The sequence below is a fragment of the Heterodontus francisci genome, chromosome 25, assembly GCF_036365525.1.
Source record: "Heterodontus francisci isolate sHetFra1 chromosome 25, sHetFra1.hap1, whole genome shotgun sequence".
NCBI lineage: Eukaryota > Metazoa > Chordata > Chondrichthyes > Heterodontiformes > Heterodontidae > Heterodontus > Heterodontus francisci.
The window spans coordinates 33392703-33417616 of record NC_090395.1 but is presented as its reverse complement, the minus strand read 5'-3'; positions in this window follow the sequence as shown (position 1 = coordinate 33417616).

Here is a 24914-nt window from a genome sequence, read left to right as displayed (position 1 = left end):
CCAATTCGAGAGTGACATGCTCTTCCACAGGTGCTGCGGAAAAATTTGTTTGTCGGAGCTGTTACACAGTTGGCTCTCCCCTTGCGCCTCTGTCTTTTTTCCTGCCAACTGCTAAGTCTCTTCGACTCGCCACACTTTAGCCCCGCCTTTATGGCTGACCGCCAGTTCTGGCGAACACTGGCAACTGACTCCCATGACTTGTGATCAATGTCACAGGACTTCATGTCGCGTTTGCAGACGTGTTTAAAGCGGAGACATGGACGGCCGGTGGGTCTGATACCAGTGGCGAGCTCGCTGTACAATGTGTCTTTGGGGATCCTGCCATCTTCCATGCGGCTCACATGGCCAAGCCATCTCAAGCGCCGCTGACTCAGTAGTGTGTATAAGCTGGAGATGTTGGCTGCCTCGAGGACTTCTGTGTTGGAGATACGGTCCTGCCACCTGATGCCAAGTATTCTCCGGAGGCAGTGAAGATGGAATGAATTGAGACGTCGCTCTTGGCTGACATACGTTGTCCAGGTCTCGCTGCCATAGAGCAAGGTACTGAGGACACAGGCTTGATACACTCGGACTTTTGTGTTCCGTGTCAGTGCACCATTTTCCCACACTCTCTTGGCCAGTCTGGACATAGCAGTGGAAGCCTTTCCCATGCGCTTGTTGATTTCTGCATCTAGAGACAGGTTACTGGTGATAGTTGAGCCTAGGTAGGTGAACTCTTGAACCACTTCCAGAGCGTGGTCGCCAATATTGATGGATGGAGCATTTCTGACGCCCTGCCCCATGATGTTCGTTTTCTTGAGGCTGATGGTTAGGCCAAATTCATTGCAGGCAGCCGCAAACCTGTTGATGAGACTCTGCAGGCACTCTTCAGTGTGAGATGTTAAAGCAGCATCGTCAGCAAAGAGGAGTTCCCTGATGAGGACTTTCCATACTTTGGACTTCGCTCTTAGACGGGCAAGGTTGAACAACCTGTCCCCTGATATTGTGTGGAGGAAAATTCCTTCTTCAGAGGACTTGAACGCATGTGAAAGCAGCAGGGAGAAGAAAATCCCAAAAAGTGTGGGTGCGAGAACACAGCCCTGTTTCACACCACTCAGGATAGGAAACGGGTCTGATGAGGAGCCACCATGTTGAATTGTGCCTTTCATATTGTCATGGAATGAGGTGATGATACTTAGTTTCTTTGGTGGACATCCAATCTTTTCTAGTAGTCTGAAGAGACCACGTCTGCTGACGAGGTCAAAGGCTTTGGTGAGATCAATGAAAGCAATGTAGAGGGGCATCTGTTGTTCACGGCATTTCTCCTGTATCTGACGAAGGGAGAACAGCATGTCAATGGTGGATCTCTCTGCTCGAAAGCCACACTGTGCCTCAGGGTAGACGCGCTCGGCCAGCTTCTGGAGCCTGTTTAAAGCGACTCGAGCAAAGACTTTCCCCACTATGCTGAGCAGGGAGATTCCACGGTAGTTGTTGCAGTCACCGCGGTCACCTTTCTTTTTATAGAGGGTGATGATATTGGCATCGCGCATGTCCTGAGGTACTGCTCCCTCGTCCCAGCACAGGCATAGCAGTTCATGTAGTGCTGAGAGTATAGCAGGCTTGGCACTCTTGATTATTTCAGGGGTAATGCTGTCCTTCCCAGGGGCTTTTCCGCTGGCTAGAGAATCAATGGCATCACTGAGTTCCGATTTTGTTGGCTGTATGTCCAGCTCATCCATGACTGGTAGAGGCTGGGCTGCATTGAGGGCCGTCTCAGTGACAACATTCTCCCTGGAGTACAGTTCTAGGTAGTGCTCAAACCAGCGGTCCATTTGTTTGCGTTGGTCAGTGATTATGTCCCCTGACTTAGATTTGAGGGGGGCGATCTTCTTGATGGTTGGCCCAAGAGCTCTCTTAAAGCCATCATACATTCCTCTGATGTTTCCGGTGTCTGAGGCCAGCTGAATATGACTGCATAGGTGTTGCCAGTAGTCGTTTGTGCAGCGCCTGGCTGTTCTTTGTGCAGTGCTTCTGGCTGCTTTAAGTGCTATGGATGTTAACTCACTGGGGGCTTTCTTGTAGTTCAACAGTGCAATGTGCTTAGCGGCTATGACAGGTTCCAGCTCTTCATTATGAGATTGAAGCCAGTCTGCATTTCTCTTCGCACTTTTGCTGTAGGTGGTCAAAGCTGACTCATAGATGGCATCTCTGATGTGGGCCCACTTGGTCTCAGCATCCCCTGTGGGAGTGTTTTGAAGGACTGTTACAAGTGAATTTAGAAATTTTTGTAACAGCTGTGGATGAGAAATTCTGCTCGTGTTGATGCGCGGGTGGCCCTTCTGCTTGGAATGATGCAACTTCTTTGGTCTGAGTCTAACCTTGCTGCACATCAGGGAGTGGTCGGTGTCGCAGTCCGCACTGTGGAAGCTGCGTGTGATTTGAACACTGTTTTAAGCCTTGTGACAATGAGGTCTAGCTGGTGCCAACGACGCGATGGTGGGTGCCTCCATGAAACCTGGTGACAGGGTTTAGTGTGAAAGAACGAGTTGGTGATGCAGAGGTCATGATAGGCACACAACTCAAGCAGTCTCTGCCCGTTCTCATTCATCCTTCCAACGCCATAGCGCCCAAGGCAGGAGGGCCATGAGTCATGGTTGGCCCCAACCCTGGCATTAAAGTTCCCCAGCAGGAATAGGTGTTCGGAGTTGGGGATGCTGCTAATGATGTTATGGAGTTCCTCGTAGAACTGATCTTTAGCTTCATGTGGGGAGCAGAGTGTTGGAGCATAGATGCTGAGTAGGTGTACTGGACCAGAGGTGATGAGCAGTCGGATGGACAGTATGCGTTCCGAGCCATTTGAGGGAGGCTCTATCATGCTGAGCAAGGAGTTTCTGATGGCTAAGCCCATTCCATGCTGTCTTGGTTCTTCAGGATCCCTGCCCTGCCAGAAGAAGGTGTAGTCTTGCTCTGTTAGAGGGAGGCGTGTCTCCTGAAGTGCTGCAATGTCTACATTGAGTCTACTCAGCTCATTGTTAATGATGGCGGTCTTCTGAGAATCGTTGATTTATGTAAGGTCTTCCGACAGGCCAGGACACATAGTTCTGATGTTCCAGCTTGCAAAGCGAAGGGCTGGTACCTTCTTTCCTTTTTTCGTGTTATTTGGTGCGGTGTTTCAGTCCACCTTTCGGGCAATGACCCTGAGCTCCAAGCACGCATTGAAGCAGGTAGACTGTGGCGGGACAGAACCTTATTGACCGGGGGCTGCCTGGTTTGAGGCGGGCGGTAGCTGTCCAGTGAGGTGCGATGACCTCTCCCACCGACAAAAGCAACCCGTGGCCCCCAGTTTCTACGCCAATTTATCTGGACTTATAACTCGTAACTGCTGCCTTCCGTGTTGTTTCAGTCGCTGTGAGGCAACTATGGAGTGACCTCTCCATGGCGCATGCCTGGGCGAATTTATGGAGGTTGAGAGTTGCCCAGTCGTCAAAACCCCCCTCTCGGCCTTTCTGGTGGGGTCCAAAGGAGTGCAGAGCATGACGTTTGGCACTGGTATGGCTGCAGGAACTGCCGGAAACATGCCAAAGGTGACACATGACCGCCTACGGGGTTCCGCTCCGGATTTTCTGTTAGGGTTTACTCCCTTAGCCTTGGTCTCTCCCGAGACACCCACAAGGCAGTGGGGTTGTTAGGGCCCCTACACAGGTGTAGGGTGGTGCTGGTGGGAGGACGGGGTGCGAGGGGGAGGGTTGGAGGGAAGGGGGTGCGAGGGGGAGCTGGGAAGGGGGCTGTAAGGGGGTGGGGGGGGTGCAGGGGAAGGGGGTGCAGGGGGAAGATGGTGCGAGGGGGGAGCTGGGACGGGGTTGTGAGGGGGTGAGCTGAGAGAGTGGAGCAGGGAAACTGACGGGGGGTGGTGAATGGGGGGGAAGGGGGAGGGGAAGCGGGGGGGGGGAAGCGGGTGCAGGTAATAAGCCAATATGGAGTAATGTGAGGTTATTCACTTTGTTAAGAAGCATAGAAAAACAGAATATTTTGTAAATGGTGAGAAACCATTAAATGTTGGTGTTCAAAGGGTTTAGGTGTCCTTGTACAAGAAACACAAAGTCAACACACAAGTACAGCAAGCAATTAGGAAGGCAAATGGCATGTTAACTTTCATTGCAAGGGGCTTAGAGTACAAGAGTAAGGAAGTCTTTCTGCAATTGCACATGACTTTGGTGAGATTACGGCTGGAGCACTTTGTACAGCTTTGGTCACTGCACCTAAGAAAGGAGAGGCCTTAGAGGAGGTGCAATGAAGGCTCATTAGATTGGGATGGGAGGGTTGTCCTATTATGAGAGATCGAGCAGAATGGGCCCTATTTTCCCTGGAGTTTAGAAGAATGAGCTGATTGCATTGAAACATATATGATTCTGAGAGAGCTTGACAGGGTCAACACTAAGAGGCTATTTTCAATGGTTGGAAAATCTAGAACTGGGGTAATAATCCCAGAATAAGGGATCAACCATTTCCAGCTGAGATGAGGAGAAATTTCTTCATTCAGAGGGTTGTGAGTCTTTGGAATTCTCTACCCCAGAGATCTATGGATGCTCAGTCATTGTGTATATTTAAGGCAGATTGATATATTTTTGGACTCTAAGGGAATCAAGGGTTATGTGGTTCGGCCAGGAAAGTGAAGTTGAGGTCAAGGATCAGCCATGATCTTATGAATGGTGGAGAAGGCTTGACGAGCCATTTGGCCTACTCCTGCTCCTATTTCTTATGTTTTATGTTCTTAAACAGATTATCTGATTATTAGCTCATTGCTGTTTGTGGGATCTTACTGTGTGCCACATTTGCCTGCATAATAACAGTGACTACGATTCAAAATACACACATGTGTGAAGTGATATATTTTGGTATGAAGAATGAGGATAGTCATTATGAACTAAATGATGCAATTTTAAAGGGGGTGCAGGACCAGAGAGCCCTGGGGGTGTCTGTACACAAATCTTTGATGGTGGCAGGATGTTAAAAAAGCCGATAGGATCCTCGGCTTTATAAATAGAGTGTTACGAGCAGGTGAGAAATGTGTCTAGGGGTCTTTTGCTGTCTTCACCTGGTCTTATTGTAACAGGGTTTTAATTTTAAACACACTGTGTTATGAGCCTCCACCACCCCCCCACCCCCCAACTTTGTGAATCCTTGTTCACAGCTTTCCAATTACAAGGCAGAGAAACCAACACACCAGGTTTTCTCAGGTTTAAAGGAGAAACGTGAAATTTATTAAAACTTAAACTTAAACTCTAATACGGTTAACGCCTATGGATATACGACATACCCACACTAGCATGGACACGTGATATACACATGCAAATAGGGACAGAAAAGAGGAGAGGAAAATATAGTAGAGAAGGGTTTGAGGCAATATCAGAAGACTTCCTTATTTCCTGTGCTTCGAGCTCATTTGGTTGTAGGTAGTCCTGCTATTGTTCATTGGGGCCCAGTGTTTTTCTTAAACCTTGTTCCTGTCGGAGACTTCTCTCTCTTTGAGGTTCACATGTTTTCACAAGATTCAGTTCCCTGAGAGATGAGCCTGCAAACAGGAGAGAGGTCTTCTCAAACCAGGAGCCAGGAGCTTTCTGAATTCAAATCCCTTGTTGGAAGTTCAAATCTCTACAATAGCCAGTTAGTCATGTGACTAAAACTGGTCTGGCCAGGTCTTCTGCGTATTGGGGAAGCAACGATTGGGTCCTCATTGTTCCAACACTGTTGGTTACCATGCAAATGTCTTTCCAGTCAGGGTCTTGCAATTTTTAAGTTTTAATGTTCATGTGGCAAAATAATGTGTGCCTCAGTCTTGCTTGGTGTTTGCCTGACAAGAGGCATAGAGTACAGAAGCAAGAAAGTTATGCTAAACATTTATAAAACACTGGTTAGGCCTACAAACATATGAACATACGAATTAGGAGCAGGAGTAGGCCACTTGGCCCCTGGAGCCTGCTCCACTATTCAATAAGTTCATGGCTGAACTGATTACTCCACATTTCCACCTACCCCTGATAACTTTCACCCCCTTGCTTATCAAGAATCTATCTACCTCTGCCTTAAAAATATTCAAAGACTCTGCTTCCACCGCCTTTTGCAGAAGATAATTCCAAAAGACTCACGACGCTCTGAGAGAAAAAATTTCTCAGTTGGAGTATTGTGTTCCGATCTGGGACATTTCAGGAAGGGTATTAAGGCCTTGGAGAGGGTGTAGAAAAGATTTACTAGACTGGTACCAAGGATGGGGAACTTCAGTTATGTGGAGAGACTGGAGAAGCTGGGATTGTTTTCCTCAGAGTTGAAAGGGTTAAGAGGAGATTTGACAGAGGTGCTTAAAATCATGAATGGTTTTGATAGAGCAAATAAAGAATAACTGTTTCCAGTGGCAGAAAGGTGGGGAAGCAGGGGATGCAGATTTAAGATGACTGGTAAAAGAACCAGTGGCAATAAGAGGAAAGTATTTTTACATAGCCAGCTGTTGTGATCTGGAATGCACTATCTCAAAGGGTGGTGGAAGCAGATTCAATAGTAACATTAAAAAAAAATTCCACAAGTATTTGAAGGGAAACGAATTACAGAACTCTGGGAAAGAGAAGGAGAGTGGGATTGATTGAATAACTCTAGCCGGCATGATGGGCATCCTTCCATGTTGTATCATTCAATGATGCTAAACCAAAAATTCAACACAGGCAAAAATCTATTTTTTATGCCATAGGCAACAATGACAGAAAAGATCACTCCATCATTCTTGCTTTATTCTGTGCTTGCCTGAAGTGACACTGAAAGATTTCCTCAGGGGCACAAATGGATGGAGTCCTGTCAGCGCAGATCTCTACCCAAATTACCACCCACTGCCTGACTAAATTACACTGGAAAACCGGCATAACGTCAGAGAAAATTCCTCCTTTTTATCTCCCCTCATTTCTCTCGTTATCTTTTTCCATGACATCAAGAAACTAGGAATGCCAATGAACCTTCTGAAAGCTGCGAGGAATTTTACAGTATCAGTGAACAAGATAAGTAAATGAGTGGGTGATTGAACCAATAAATAATAATTAACCTCCTCCGTAGTGAATGATTGGCCAAATAATTGAGCTTTCGATAAAGCTTTAGCACTGACAGCAGTATTATATTTATTCTGCTACACAAATGTTACTGCAATGATGAAACAGTGAGATGTTTAGGGTCAGAAGAATAATGATCAGTATGCTAACTTACTATAATATTTTAAAGGTATTTCTCTGTGAAAGGAGTGTTGGTCAGCTGCATACATTTAATTTGACATTGGAGCCAGTTATGTCTAGAGTGTATGGAGAGCAAAATCTGGACTTGGAGAGGTATACAAAACCTTGAATCTGGATAATGAATTATCATAAGTGGAGCTTTAGCTTTCCTGGCCATTGGAGAAAGGGAGATGTGGAGCTCCCAGCTACCTGGTGACTCAATTAAATATCAGCAACCCACATAGAGTTATAGAGTCATAGAGTTATACAGTACAACCCTCAGTCATGTTGACTTGATTTCAAATATGATTCTTTTCATAATGATAAGTTGAAACATTCTTCCTTTGTCAATTTGATAATTCATATCTTTTATCTCTGACAGGGACTTTACAAGTGCAGTGCAGTTGCTGGAGGTCGTAGATAATGATTCCTCGGAGGAATTGAGTCCTTCTGAGGTTACATGGTCACAGGACTCATGCTTATCATGCATCAGCTCAGATACTCACACTTCCATGGGAGCAAATAGGCAGGTAGTTAGTTTTTCACCTGGTGACTCACACTTCATTGGTGAGCAAAGGCAGCTGGTGGAGACAGGGAGTGAGCAGAGAGTCCATATCAGAGGCCGCAACCGTCTTCAAGTTCTGCTCAACTGACCACATGCTATATCCCTCGGGGCCATCTATGAAATGGAGAATCATTGAGCAGCAGCTCAATGCATCTGTGCAATGCACTGACAGACCTTCCAATACCACTCACCACCATTGCAGAGAGGGGTCAGCCTCAAGTATGAGTGGGTTGATGTCGCAGCCCATTGCTATGATCCACACATTCCTGGATTGAGTGGACAGCTCTGTGAAACATCAAATGCTCCAATCAAATGAGACTGCCTTTACCACGGCTATGCAGACTCTGGATGCCAACATGTCTGCCACCTTAAATAGGATGACAGATGCCTTTGTCTTATCCTTACAGTGATGAACTGATCTGCACCAATGTGCTATCCAGCACAATAGTAGCTGAAATGCAGCTGGAATGTGAGAGGGATGATAGAGAAAGGGGACCTTTAAGTGGGGACTCCACTCAAAGCACTTCCACTCTTCACCCATTTGTTTTGCCCTCAATGAGTACCTGGCAGCTGCCTCGTCTGCTGATCGCTGAATTTTGCCCCCACAGGGGTTGCACCAAGTTGGAGTGGTGAGGAAAGGAAGAATAAGGCTTTGCTAGTTTCACAATGGTTTTCATGTGAGCCTATCATAAAATATAACGCTGTTAGGTTTCTGTTGTTTTGTTACAGCACATAAATATTATTCTTTTGCATCACTTTCCCATCTTGTCTATGCATAGTTGCTGTGTAGCAAGTAGTCTTTTTAACTGTGTGCTGATACATGGAAGGACGTGAATTGACAGCGACCGATGCAGGGGTGTGGAAAGGGTGGCTGGTTATCTGCAGGACTGCTTTGTGTGAGTGGCATCAGAAGGCGTGGGAAGAATGGCCATTTATGTGCTTGTGACATGGGCTAATAGGCAACCCGTCTCTCCTGAGGGGGTTGCACACAAGCAACCTAATGTGGTCCAGTTAATCGCAGAAGCTGGCAGGTTGGAGCCGGTTTCATGAAACACTTACATAGTTACCAGTCTTAATCCCCCATCAACATCCAAACCCAAGCACTCTCCAGATTGAAATTCCCCACTTAGTCTGACTCACAGCTAGGGAATTCACTTTAATCTAATGCAGTGGTGGCACCTCACATGCCATATCTAGCTTCAATAACCTGAGTCCAAACTACTCAGTTCAATTTGTAATCTCATTTCTTACTCAGTAGTTTCCCCTGTTTAAATTTTATGGGCCTGAAAGATTGGAAAGGACTGTCCTTATCCCTGTTTTGCTAGCAGATACTTTTGATCAGATCTGTTAGCATCTTCAGTCTAAGATATAGGAAAATTAATCGTAACTGCAGTCAGTTTTGGAGTTCTTTTTGATAAGTTTCTGTCCTATCCACAGGATTCACTGTAGCAACTTGCAAGGGCTTCTCGGACAGCACCACCCAAATTGAAGATCTCTACCACCTAGAAGGATAATGGAAGCAGGTGCATGGGAACACTATTACTTCCAAGTTACCCTCCCATGCACCATCCTGTCTTGGATATACATTGTTATTCCTTCAATGTCGCTGGGTCAAAATCCTGGAATTCCCTTCCGAACAGCACTGTGGGTGTCCCTACATCCCAAGGACTGCAGTGGCTCAAGACGGTGGCTCACCACCATCTTCTCAAGATCATTTAGGGATGGACAATAAATGTTGGTTGTTGCCAGCGATGCTCATATTCAATGAACAAATGGAAAAAAAATTGATCCCGAAATTCTGGCCTCTTGCAGCCAATAGACACATTAACATAAACCTACAGGTTTCTTTGGATTGGTGGAAAGGAAGCTATATTTTAACTGGGCAAGAAACTTACTGCAATTCAGGGTTAATTACCAGAGGTGGGCTTGGCTGATCCATACACAGCAGGGGATAATGATAATGCTTTCACTTCAGAACAAACTCAAGTCTGTTTATGTACATTCTTATCAAGCTATAAACACAAGAAAACGTGTTGGGGAAAAGCCCAAACCGTAACAATGTGCTCTTTAAATCAATTTCCATCACTACTGATGTCCAATTTGTTGCATTGTTTACCGCTCATGTTCACACTGAAGTATATTCAATGTTTCACAGATTGCAGCAATCCAAAATGGACTGACTGGTATGAACCCTATTTCATTTACAAAAGGATTTTAATTCATCCGAAAATTTTGATGAAACCAACATCCATTTAAATCTGGCAAAATGCTAAACTCTAAAATCGTTGTATTTCATCCTAGCTATTGACTCGAGGCCCAAATCAATACAGAGAATCTTTGGGTTGATGTCCTTTGGTTCTGCTTAACTGCACCCATCAACATGGAGTCAGTTGATTTGGTCATGTACCAGTTTTCTTTTCCTCTATCGGTTGCTATGTAGGGTTACTCTGAAAGGACCTTAATTTAAAATGACAGCAAAAAGTAGTTACTGTCCATATTCAAACACAATACATTGTCCTTCACTGCATATCACACTGACATCCCAATCATCACTGGGAACATGCGTCTCAGCAGAATACCAAAGCCAGCCATTGATAATCCTAGGTGGGAAAGGGTCAGAGATCACCACATGGGAATTTTCATTCTGTGTCTGTGGTTGAATTTGAAAAGTTTGAGATCTGCATATTTCAATCTCCAGCCCCAAGAACTTACTGGATTCCAATGGAGGCATGACAAAATAGACTGGCCGCAAAGATGAAGTACCTGAAATTCCAGTTTAATTTGCAGTGAGCGGGTGGATGGGGCTGGATTGATATGATTCCAGCATAGAGGACAACATTCGAGGTGTAAAGGACCAGAGTTAGACCTGATCTAGAATGCTGCTAAATTCCAGTGGAACTGGGAAGTGGCAGACGATAAGCCCGTCCCCGAATGGTGCATGTTTACAGTGTGCGTACATATATGAGTTACAATAGATGTTTTTGTTTACCAGTGTGCCTACCCTGACTGCTCTCTGGGTTGTTCTTAAACCTATCCAGGTGCTGCACTGAGGTGCTACCTGAGTGCCAACTATGCCAGGAGTGTTTGGCTGTGCTTTGCTATCAAAAGCCACTGGGTAGATCTCATCTCCCAGCTTTTCTGTCCCTGTGGCACTCTTCAGCAGGCTGTACCATCACTACAGACATGTGGGCAATCTGGCCCTAGATCCTGACATCTATAATGAGCAGGCATCTGGAATGGTCACATGACCTGTTGCCAGGGAAGAGCTCAGCATTATGAGGGTAGACCTTTCCCATGCCACTTCTACTGGATCCTGGACCAAGATCAGTGACAGTACAGATATGATGGTATCAAGTTAGAGCCAACAGAACCGCTGTTCCTCTGCTGGACTGAGGGAAATTCTACCTGAATAGGCGACCACATCTGACTTCTGCAGGTGTTTACTGTATCACACTTCTGTCTATAACATATCCTGAACTGCAAGTAAACTCAAGGATCAGCTGACATCGAGAAACCAATCTCTTTAGGTTCAAATGACAGCTGCCCCTATCAATCATATCCATCACAATGCCTTATATGGGTGCCATGTAACATGTTAATCCAATTCTTGGAACAAACAAACCATTGTGAATGCATCATTGTCCTAAGGAAACAATGTTATCTAAAATCTTTCTGGCAATTTGCACATTGTGTTAGTTGTGGAAAACTTACAGCCGTGTAGCTTTCGGGCAAATGTTAATGTTAAAATATTGTTATGTTTTTAACTTAGTTAATAATGATTTGCTTAGGACCGACCTGACCGATAGAAAGTGATGATTAACCACAGGCATGGCTATCGTGATGCCACTTTAGCCACAGGCATGAACTTTAGCGGAAAACCCCTTCCATACACTGTCATGAACGTGCTTCCATTATTAATATCTTTTGAGGACTTGTGTTTAAAATGCTTTGGAAAATACCTGAGGAGATGCTGGACTTATTTTTTTTTAAAGGGTCACTGGAAGGACACTTGGAACTTTGTTTAAAAACAAACACTTACTTGAAGTCACATGTCTTGAGCTAAGTAAACAGCTGAGGCCTTATGGGCTATGGAACTATTTGGAGTTGTTTACAGAAAAGTCACATGTCTAGATTTATGGTGGTCAGGAGTTTTGGTTTTGTTTTTTGTTTTTGGATTGTTTGGAGTGCAGTTGGTGTGTATCCTGCGAAGAGAGAAGCCACCCAACTCATCCTTTACCAACTGTGTTGAAAAATCTTCTGAGAATCCAGCGTGATAGCTAAACCCACTGATGCAATAATTCTCACAACAAGCCTGCAAGACTACTCCTCGACGTCTCCTGAACAGAACAGTTCTGAAAAGATCCCAGTGACAACCGTATGTGTCCAGTTATACCCATCTACGTGTGCCCGGATGCCAGACCGAAAGTCATCTGAAACATTTTATATCTTATCCTTTTTTTTAAAGAAGTAACAAGTATTTGGCCAAAGTATTTTTGTTTCTGTCAAGTTGTCTCTGCAGAGAAAGCTTCCTTATTTCTACTTGCGGCTGTTCAATTTTCTATCTGTTAACACCCTATCTGTACTAATGCTTTGTCTTTCAACACACCATTAACATATTGTTTGCCTTTGCTCCATGACCTTCTGGTCAGCTATTCTGTGACCTTGTCCTATCTATACCTTCTCCTTTGTTATTTGTTGCCCCACCCCTGCTTTACTTGCTTATAACCTTTTACATTTCTAATATTTGCCAGTTCTGATGAAGGGTCACTGACCTGAAACGTTAACTCTGCTTCTCTCTCCACAGATGCTGCCAGACCTGCTGAGTATTTCTAGCATTCCTTGTTTTTATTGTCCCTATGCTTATTCAGCATCCAATATTAGATGTTAGCTGTATCTCAGTGGGTAGCTTTCTTCCTCTTTCAATCACAGGGTTCGAGGTTCAAGTCCCATTTCAGGGCTTGTGTGCTAAAATCAAGACTGACACTGCAGTTCACTACTGAGGGAGTGCTGCACTATTGGAGGTCCAGCTTTTGGATGAGATGTTAAACCAAGGCCCCATCTGCCTGTTTGGGTGGATGTAAAAGATCCCATGGCCTCTATTTTGACGAAGAGCTGGGGAGTTATCCCTGGTGTCCTGGCCAATATTTATCCCTCAATCAACAACACAAAAACAGATTATCTGGTCATTATCACATTGCTGTTTGTGGGAGTTTTTTTATTTTCAAATTGGCTGCCGTATTTCCTACATTACCACAGTGACTAAACTTCAAAAGTACTTCACTGGCTGTAAAGTGCTTTGAGACATCGGGCTGAATTTTATTAGCGTGCTGCCAATTTGATCTCAGCGGCCAGACCGTGCAGAGCAGCCGTCGCTGAGACCCCGCGATATTTCGCACGGGTGCTCAATTAAATGGAGGGGCAGGATGGCCGCTTCCAATGACGTGGAGAGGGTCACCGCTCCATCCCCGGCAAAGGCGTCCGGTGCCACCACGCAGGCCCTGGCACCATTTTTAATAGGCTTCATGTCCTGACAAATTATTTGAATTTTTAAAGCCACCATCACCTTTTATTTGAATAAAATCCATTCATTACACATCAAAGCCCCTCTTCTACCCCCACAATAATGAAACAACGTATTTATTTCCCCCTTATTTTTGCCGGTCCTGATCTTTCAACCCCAAACTTTGCACTCTTTGCCCTTCAACGCCTTCCCACCATCCCCTTAGCCAATTGAATCAGTTTTCACCGCTCCCTGCATCCCGCCATGAGAATTTCACTGCTCCTTCCTCCCCGCCAGTGCCACGCCTCGGACATCCGAGGGCGTGGGAGTTCTGGCCAGTGGCTGGAATATCGGCATGGGATGGTCGTTGGGACCAGGTAAGTTTATTTGCATGGTTTTAAATTAATTTTAATATTAAAATGAAGGCCCCGCCGCCAAGTGGCGGGGGTAGAGGGGCCGCACCGAGGTCTTGCCGCTGCCGGTAAAATGTGGCAGGGCCTTCTCGGTGTCAGGGGTCATGACGACCCACTCCCGCAAATATTTTACTGGCACCCGCCATGACCCCCGACGTCGAAGGGCTGGTAAAATTCAGCCCATCCAGTGGTCATGAAAAATGCTATATAAATGCAGGATGAGAGATATTTCCTTTAACTAAATAATGGAAATACCAAAGCTGTTGTCTTCCATCCCCTTCACAAACTCCATTTCCTAGCCACTGACTCCATCCCTCTCCCTGCCCACTGGCTGAGGCTGAAACAGACTATTCGCCAACTTGGCATCCTATTTGACACTGAGCTTAGCTTCTGACCCCTTATCTACTCAACGATCAAGACCCCCTACTTCCATCTCAATATTATTGCCCATCTCCACCGTTGCCTCAGCTTATCTGCTGCTGAAACAGTCAGCCATGCCTTTGTTAGCTCCAGTGTTCTCCTGGCCGGCTTCCTATTTTCCACACTCTGTAAACTTAAGCTTATCCAAAGCTCTGCTACTCGTATCCTAACTTGCACCAAGCCAGTTCATGCAACACCCCTGTGCTCACTTACTTACATTAGCTCCTGTTCCAGCAAAGCTGCAATTTAAAAATTCTCATCCATGGTTGTGGTTGTTGGAGGTCAATCATCTCAGCTCCAGGACATTACTGCAGGAGTTCCTCAGGGTACTGTCCTAGGCCCAACCATCTGCAACTGCTTCATTCAATCTTTCAATCATAAGGTCAGAAGTGGATATGTTCGCTGATGATTGCACAATGTTCAGCACCATTCGTGACTCCTCAGATACTGAAGCAGTCCATGTAGAAATGCAGCAAGAGCTGGACAATATCCAGGCTTGGGCTGATAAGTGACAAGTAACATTCGCGTCACACAGATACCAGGCAATGATCATCTCCAGCAAGAGAGAATCTAACCATCTCCCCTTGACGTTCAATGGCATTACAATCTCCCATGATCAACATCCTGGGGGTTACCATTGATCAGAAACTGAACTGGAGTAGCCATATAAATACCGTGGCTACAAGAGCAGGTCAGAGGTTGGGAATCCTACAGCAAGTAAGTTACCTCCTGACTCCCCAAGGCCTGTCCACCATCTACAAGGCACAAGTCAGCAATGTGATGGAATACTCTCCACTTGCCTGGATGAGTGCAGCTCCAACAACACTCAAGAAGCTCGACACCATCCAGGACAAAGCAGCCGCTTGATTGGCACCCCATCTACAAACATTCACTCCCTCCACCACTGACATACAGTGGCAGCAGTGTGTACCATCTACAAGATGCACTGCAGCAATTCACCAAGGCTACTCAGGCAGCACCTTCTAAACCCGCGACCTCTACCAACTAGAAGGACAAGGACAGCAGATGCATGGGAACACCACCACCTGCAAGTTCCCCTCCAAGTCACACACCATTCTGACTTGGAACTATACCACCGTTCCTTCACTGTCGCTGGGTCAAAATCCTGGAACTCCCTTTCTAACAGCACTGTGGGTGTACCTACCCCAAATGGACTGCAGCGGTTCAAGAAGGCAGCTCACCACAACCTTCTCAAGGGCAATTAGGGATGGGCAATAAATGCTGGCCTGGCCAACCATGCCCACATCCCATGTAACAGATAAAAAAAATCCTTATGTTCAAATCCCTCCATGGCCTCAGCCCTCCCTTTCTTTGTAACATCCTCCAGCGGTACAACCCTCTGCGATCTCTGCTATCTTTCAATACTGGCCTCTTGCAACCCAGATTTTAATCACTCCACCATTGGTGGCTGTCCCTTCAGCTGCTTGGGCCCTAAGCTCTGGCATTCCTTCTCTATCTGACCATATTTGGTCAACCATTCAGTCAAATCTAAGAAATTGCCATTGCATTTTTACTATACAGGTGATAATTGTGAGTTTGGTTTCAAGTCACCGGCACACCATCCGCCCCTACCCCCAATATAGACCTGCCTTGTCCATTGTTGTGTATGAAATGGACTTAGATAGAGCCAACAGTGCCAGCTCTTTCATTACTTGGACTAAATCCAGTTGATAAGGGGAGAAAAATCATTGTATTTGCTTATTTAAATATATTTTATGCTTATGTTTTCTCCTCTTCACCACTCCTATTGTGTGATTGGCATTGGCTGCCCCTCTATATCTTTCCTAAATGCCTCACATACAAACCTAGGCAGCGTCAGCACGCAATTGGATTGTGAGGGAATCACAGCTGGGGGGCCACGTGACCTCCGAACCCATGCAGTTTCCAGCAGGAGTGTCTGGATAGGAATCACGTTTGCAAGCTACCTGGTTTCTCCCTTCCTCCAGTTCAGGGCTCCTGAGATTAAATGCAGCACTAAGGTCAGCTAACTCAGCAGAGACTGAAGATCTGACTTCTAGCTGTTCTAGTCTGCATGGCGCAGTGTGCCATACACTTAATCATTGGGAGCTCCAAACACTTGTTTCATCAACCAGTTATATATCAAGAAATCTTGGAATGCTCACATATTCTGTAATTAAGGTTGGAACCAGAAAACTTACTGGTTAATACCTGCTCCAAAGACAGTTTACTCGTCAGCTTACTGACTGTCTTCAACCAGTTGTTAATTAAACTCAGACACAAGCAGCTATTTTTCTTGTTGACAAATCTTAACATCTAATTTCATGAATTGCTTTCAGAGAGTAGAAGAATATTAGAAATCACAAAATGAGAAAAGGGCATTCAAGTGTGCTCCTTCCATGGTCTACGTATATTCCTTATCATGTGTTCAACTGCCAGAAGTTCCAGAAATTCCTCTTCCTGACGTGCAGCAAGTTGAGCCGATCTCCACAATAAACACCTGCATTACAACTTCGTTTTTCAAACTCAAGAGGTTCCACTCCACGAATAACATTCACATGCTCCAATCAGCACATGATCCATTTTGCTCGATGGAGCCTTTGATCATTTATGACTCTATTTATCCCTGCAACTTTCAGTTCAATTGTTAAAATATATTTTTTAGTGCTTTCTTAAAGGAACATATCACTGGTTGCTTTTGCTCAGATCTTGATAGGTAAATGAGTAAGAGTTCATCCCATGAAAACCTACTATATAATTCAAAATCATTAAAACAAGCCTCACACAACAGCAAATATATTGTCAGTCAACTCCTTCATGTAATGGAGCCAATGAGACCAGCCAATAGACGTGGTAGGGATGACGTAATCCAGTGTAGTATCTCCACTGCATTCCCAGCAGAAATTAATTCTCAACTATTCTTACTATAAGTAATACACTTTATCCCTTACAGTGAAAATACGCACCTGGCAATATAGTTAGAGGTAGGTGACAAATCATCATAGTCTGAGGTACATGTTCAGTCATTGGATAGCTAGTTAGGTGCATGTGTCCAATGAAAGTACACAGGCAATGTAGTTTGAAGTATTTGCCCAGTCACCTGTTAATCGAATAATAGAAATGAAAACAAAATGCTGGAAAACAATCAGCAAATCAGGCATCCTCTGTGGAGAGAGAAACAGAGTTAACGTTTCAGGTTGATGACCTATCATCACACCTTTCATTGGCAGTCCTGATGAAAAGTCATTGACCTGAAACGTTAACTTTGTTGCTGTCTCCACAGAGGTTGCCTGACTAGCTGAGTGTTTTCCAGCACTTTCTGCATTAATTTCAGATTTCCAGCATCTGCAGTATTTTGTTTTTGTGCCCAATCATCTGTTAATCTAGTCATAGTTTTGCGCCAAATTATCTGGTGGTGTAGGCTTAGGTATGTGTCCAGTCATTTGGCAGTTTGGATGATATATTCAACCACCTCGTAGTGTAGTCGAAGGTATGTGTTTAATTGTTGTGATGTGCATTTTCAGGTATGTGGCCAATTAACATGTAATCGGTTGTAGGATGCAATTCTAATTATCCCCTCCACACACATTATTTCAGTCCTTGTTATTCTCAATGCTCCTTTTCCTGGCCATTTTGATCTCAATGAGAGAATAACTATTATGCACAAACAAAAAAAAAACTATTACAACCGCTCGTAAGATCACCACAATAGGAAGGAAAATACAAAAAGGCACCATTCACCAAACGTGCTGGTTCCAGCAGTCATACCAAATCTGATCATTTTGCATCTTTTCCTGTGGCCAAACCATATCATCTAATCTCTGCTGAATCACAAGTTGATCTCTGAGGAATGCTTCAGAAGAGTCAGTGTTGATTATACTGATATAATAAAAGCAAGATACTGCCGATGCTGGAAATCTGAAATAAAAGCAAAAAATGCTGGAAATATTCAGTAGGTCTGGCAGCATCCGTCCAGAGATGCTGCCAGACCTGCTGAGTATTTCCAGCATTTCTTGATTATACTGATACTCTAAGGGCGTGAATTTTCTCACTGCTTCCAGACCATTAGTGACACTTGAATGGCTTCAGGAAAATTGCATGTATGTAGTTTCTGTCACTTTGGTGGCCACCATGGACCTTTGCTGTTTGTAGTATATATAAATGATTTGGAGGAAAATGTAGCTGGTCTGATTAGTAAGTTTACGGACGACACAAAGGTTGGTGGAGTTGCGGATAGTGATGAGGATTGTCAGAGGTACAGCAAGATATAGATCGGTTGGAGCCTTGGGCGGAGAAATGGCAAATGGAGTTTAATCCGGACAAATGTGAGGTAATGCATTTTGGAAGATCTAATGCAGGTGGGAGGTATACAGTAAATGGCAGAACCCTTAGGAGTATTGACAGGCAGAGAGATCTGGGCGTACAGGTCCACAGGTCACTGAAAGTTGCAACACAGGTGGATAAGGTAGTCAAGAAGGCATACGGCATGCTTGCCTTCATCGGTCGGGGCATAGAGTATAAAAATTGGCAAGTCATGCTGCAGCTGTACAGAACTTTAGTTAGGCCACACTTAGAATATTGTTTGCAATTCAGTTCGCCACACTACCAGAAGGACGTGGAGGCTTTGGAGAGGGTACAGAAGAGGTTTACCAGGATGTTGCCTGGTCTGGAGGGCATTAGCTATGAGGAGAGGTTGGATAAACTTAGATTGTTTTCACTGGAACGACGGAGGTGGGGGGGGGCGACATGATAGAGGTTTACAAAGTTATGAGCGGCATGGACAGAGTGGATAGTCAGAAGCTTTTTCCCAGGGTGGAAGAGTCAGTTACTAGGGGACATAGGTTTAAGGTGCGAGGGGCAAAGTTTAGAGGGGATGTGTGAGGTAAGTTCTTTACACAGAGGGTGGTGAGTGCCTGGAACTTGTTGCCAGGGGAGGTGGTGGAAGCAGGTACCATAGAGACGTTTAAGAGGCATCTTGACAAATACATGAATAGAATGGGAATAGAGGGATATGGTCCCCGGAAGTGCAGAAGGTTTTAGTTTAGGCAGGCATCAAGATCGGCGCAGGCTTGGAGGGCCGAATGGCCTGTTCCTGTGCTGTACTGTTCTTTGTTCTTTGTTCTTTGTTCACTTGCACACTTTTAAACAGCTTCCCAGAGTGTCCTTGCACATTTGGAATTGTTCTGAAATACGCCCAGAAATCATCACTGGCCTTGTTTGTTTGCTGTGGTCACCAAGCAACCAGTGGCACTGTGGAGAAGAGTTTCCTGGACCTACCCCACCTTTCGTGACTTTAATGTACTACTTTTGAATTAAAGTCACTGTTGCAATGTAGAAAATGCTGCAGGCAATTTGCACATAACAAGGTCCCATTGCCTGCAATGTGATTATTACTAGAGAATCTGTTTCTTACAGAGATGTTGGTTAAAGTATAAATATCAACTAGGACACCAGAGAAAACTCCTCTGCTTTTCTTCCAATAATGCCATGGGATCTTTTACGTACACCTGAGAGATTTAAAGTTTAATCCAAAAGACAGCACTCCTACAGTACTGAGTGAGTGGTCAAGCTGTGAAGCAGATTCCCCCAGGGAAATGGTGAAGGCAGTTCGTATTGATTCGTCCAAATGCAAATTACATAGATTTCTTTCAGCAAATAACATTTTGGAACATAGCATATGAGTAATTTGAGACATTTCTGCCGATGCTGGGGCTCCTGGTGCCATGCTGAGAAGTTCAGGGCTCCTCGCCTCAGCCATTTGTAGCCCCCCCCCAGGCATGATTGTATGTCATCAGGCCAACTAGCGCCAGGATCCCTATCCCTTTAAAGCCGGGGATCCTGCCTCCAAGAGCTGCTGGTTAATCACAGGCAGTGCCAATGGGAATGGTGGCCACTGCCAGTACTGCAGAGGCCTTGGACCCAGGCCCAGTGCTGGAGACCCAGACCTCAGGTAAGTGAGGCAGGGTTTCCAGAAACCGGCCATCAGGCTTTGAAGAGGGGTGGAGGAGGGTGGATGTTGAGTACAGGGGGAGGGGGTGTCCAGGGAGGTGGTTTGTTTGCTGTCGGCGGCTCTTCATGGGCCCACCCCCCCAAACCAGCATGGAATTCGCCTCATTTTACTGGGCGATGTGGGGTAGAGTGAAAAGGCCCTTAAGTGGCTGTTAATAGGCCCCTTAGGGCCTCAAGTGGCCTCTGGGTGGGAAAGTCGTCTTCGGCCTATCCCACCCTCGACAAAATTGCAGTGCAACAGGAAGGCGATGGGCTCTCCATCCCCGCTTCCTGTCGCAATTCTATAGGCCTCCCTGCCTCTGAACCCATCTCAGGGTGGCCCATAAAATTCTGCCTAATGTGTATAGGTTTTTTTTGCTTGGGAGGAACAGGTAATTTTGGACTCTCAGCTCCGCAATCTCTCTTCCACTGGGGTTTTCCTCGCCTCATGTCTGGATCTGTTGTAGACTAATCACTATGATTCATCAACAACTCCATTATCCTTGTATATCATGTGCCTACCAGAATGGTAGGTGGTAAACTCAATGGACCTCGGTCTTTTATTGCTTAGCAAATTCCTATGTTCCTAAATACAAAGTTTGATTGGCAGACTGAACATAGAGTTTTATGGTCTATATTTTCAGGGTAGAACTATCAGGGAAAAGCCAGGTATACACGAGCATGGTTTTTAGAATGTCTTCTTTTTACATCAGCCATGGAATCATTCCTAAAAGTTGGTTCGTCCGGCTTTCTGAGGTTTAAGTTCTGACTAAGTGTTGACTATAAGCTGAGACCTGTGTAGGATGCCAAAATAAGAATTTAATAGTGATGCAATATATAACAATTGAATACATGGTGAAATGATTGACCTGCTTGTAATATAATGCAATATTAAACATGCATTTTGGTTCTGCGCTTACAGTGTAAACAAACAGCTGCGTTCCATCGATCAGGCTGCAAGTTTGGAGAGAGGAAGGTAAGGTTAACATTTCACGTCAATGACAATTCATCAGAACCATTGACCTGACGCATTAACTCCACCTCCCTCATTTCCCAGATGCTGCCCGTCCTGCAATTTCTGTTTTATTTCAGATTTCCAGCATCTGCAGTATTTTGCTTCTTGACTTATATCTACATTGTTTGTGCCTCTTAGCCATGAAAAGCCTCAGACACAGCCTGTCTCAACCTTCTTTGCTTGTTTCTAACATTGGGTTACCAACTCCAGTTGGACGTATTCCTGGAGGTTTCATCAAGTGACCTCCTGCCTTCAACTGCCCAACCCTCGCACTTCTGCCATTGGCTGTCCACCCTCACACCATACTGCCTTCCCGCACAAATCGAAAAGCAAACATGCTCTTAATTACCCGATGCTTCACTGTCAGTCAAACAGCCTTTTTATCCCCTCTCCAATATTTAAATAACTAATAAATGAAAGAGTTCAAATAAAACTAAAAAATGCACACTATTTCTTTAAATATGCCTTTGATTTTTCTCCTGAGTTGCTCGTAACAGTGACCTGGGGATTAATTTTTAATTGCTGGAGACTCCAGGGTAAATCTCTGAGGGTTGGTTCTAACCCTGATTCTATATCAGCATATTTTAATCATCCATCTCTGAAAATAGGCCACAACCATGAAACAATTGCAAGTTGGAAAGGGCAAATTTTATGAAAATCCTGGTCCTATACTTCATGATATTGTTATCGTCCTGAGTTATATCTTCAGTGAATATCTCTTCATGGTAAGTAGAACCATTCCCTTGGAATAGAAAATGCCTCGAGCAGCTTTCCCCAGGTCACTGCTGCCTTTTGTTTCACAAACGAAACTATGTGCACAATAGTGCCACATCACTCTGAGACCTGCTCCTAGAATGGAAGAACCAGTCTTTCAAGAATTCAATAAAATATAACAAATATTAAATTCCGAGTGCTGAAAAGGATTAACTCACTCCCACCCACAACAGACATTTTGATAAGATTTCACAGCACGGACTAAACATACATATTGAGCCATTAGAGGAAGGGGAATTCTTATAAACCTTGCAAGATAGTTAATCAATAATCAGTGTTTAATGGGAAATGATTATGACACTTCGGAACAAAATAAACTTTTAAAAATGTCACACATTCAAACTTACCAGATAACTTCAAGTAATTTTGTGAGGATTTTGGTGATGATTGCATAGTGTTCCAACCAGGTGAGAAAGGTATCTAGGGGTCTCTTTCTCAGCGTTCACCTGGTCTTATTGTAACAGGATTTAATTTTTAAACACACTGTGTTTTGAGCTCCCCCTTGGTGAATCCTTGTTCACCACTTTCCAATTATAAGGCAAAGAAATGAGCACAAACAGGCCTTCTTAGCTTAAAAGAAGAAAAGTGAAATTTATTAAACCTTAAACTTAAACTGTAATTCAGTAAACGCCAACGGATACACGCCGCGCGCCCACGCTAGCATGCAAACACAATATGCACATGCAAATAGAGACAGAAAAGAGCAGGAGAAAAAATAAAATAGAGAGGTTTGAGGCAATATTAGAAGACTTTCTTGTTATTGTGCTTTGAGATCACTGTAGAGTCCTTTTGTAGGTAGTTCTTGCTTGTAGGTAATTCTTGCTTTTCATTGGGGCCCAGTATTCTTCTTAAACCTTGTTCACTGTAGGAACTTTTCTCTCTTGGGATTCATGTGCATTTAATGGTTTCTGAAGCTGGTGAGAGCGAGATGGGAGCAAACAGGAAAGAGGTCTTTTCAGTTCAGGAGCAAACAGCTTTCTGCCTTTTTTCTATGTAGCAAGTTTAAATTCAAAAAAACTCCAACAGGCAGTTAGCCATGTGACTAAACTGGTCTGACCACCTCTGTTTGTATATTCGGCCATCTTAACAATTAACCTGGAATGCTGGCCTCTCCACCTTCAACGTCTCGTAATCAAAAGTCCATTGTGGATCAAATTGGAGCAGGGAGTGGCCCCTTTGTCCTTTCCAAGTACTGTCTGTTACTATGCAAATGTCTTTCCAGTCAAGGGTCTGGTGTTTTTTTTTTAAAACAAGTTCTTTCTTTACTCCAGTAACAGTTTAAAAATCAATGTTCATGTGACAAAATTAATGTCTTATTCTTGGCAGGTGGGGGCCTGCATGACAATCACATGACATTGGTGTGTGTTCACATCATCCCAACTAGGACAAAAATCATAATTCCTTCATCATTGTTGGGTCAAAATCCTGGAACACCCTGCCAACGGTACTGTGGAAGTACCTTCACCAAATGGATGGCAGCGGTTTAAGAAGGTGGCCCATAACCACCTCTTTGAGGGTAACTAGGGATGGCAATAAATGCTGGCCTTGCCGTATCCGAGAATGAGTGAAAAAGATAATAAGTGCATGGGGCAGGAAGAAATAGAGGGATACAGGAGCAGAATGGGGAGAGGTTGAGTAGGAGTAGATGCATGTTGAATATAAGCGCTGGCCTAGACCAGTTGGGCTACTGTATAGAAGAAGAGCAGGGGAGTACTCGCCAGTGTCCTAGTCAATATTTATCCCTCAACCAGCATCATTAAAATACAGATTATCTGGTCATTATCACATTGCTGTTTGTGGAAGCTTATTGTGCACAAATGGATGCAGAGTTTCCTACATTGCAACAGTGACTAAACTTTGAAAGCACTTCATTAGTTGTAAAGTGCTTTGGGACATCTTGAGATTGTGAAAAGTATGAAAAAAATGCAAGTCTTTCTTTTCTTTAAACATTTCCACTAATGCAATGGCTGAGTAAAGAGAAGACTATTCCAGGAGCAGCTGACAGTAACTTGGATCAATGTTAAGCACAATAACATCAATGACAGCACAGAAAAGGGAAAGGCTGCTTGCAGTCACTTCACAGAATGATGGCAAAATATACGAGAGGGGCATTGATACTGTGCTACCAGTTGTTGCTTCACACATTACATCTCACAACTCGGAATTTGCTCCAAATGACTGAGCCACATATCACTGCTTGGTTCAATGCACATCAAATGGTAAATTCAATAATTCAATTTGGTGTACAGTCTTATACTGATACAGTACTGGTGTACAGACTCACAGTGGTTGAAGTCATACCTAGTCGAAAGAAGATGGTTGTAGCTGTTGGAGGCCAATCATCTCAGCCCCAGGACATCACTGCAGGAGATTCTCTGGGTAGTGTCCTAGGCCCAACCATCTTCAGCTGCTTTCATCAATGACCTTCCTTCCATCCTAAGGCCAGAAGCTGGGATGTTCACTGATGTTTGCACAGTGTTCAGTACCATTCGTAACTCCTCAGATACTGAAGCAATCCGTGCCCAGTTGCAGCAAGACTTGGACAACATTCAGGCTTAGGCTGAAAATGACAAATAATATTAGTGCCACACAAGTGCCAAGCAATGACCATCTCCAACAAGAGAGAATCTATCCATCTCCCCATCAACATCCTGCGGGTTATCATTGACCAGTTTGTAACTAGTAACTGGACCAGCCATATAAATACTGTGGCTATAAGAGCAGGCCAGAGGCTTGGAATTCTGCGGCAAGTAACTCACCTCCTGCCTCCCCAATTCCTGTCCACCATCTGCAAGGCACAAGTCAGGAGTGTGATGGAATACTCTCCACTTGACTGGATGAGTGCAGCTCCAGCAACACTCAAGAAACTCAACATCATCCAGGACAAAGCAGCCTACTTGATTGGCACCCTATCCACAACCTTAAACACTTACTCCCTCCACCACTGGCACACAGTGGCAGTAGTATGTACCATATACAAGATACACTACAGCAACTCATCAAGGTTCCTTCGACATCACCTTCCAAATCCATG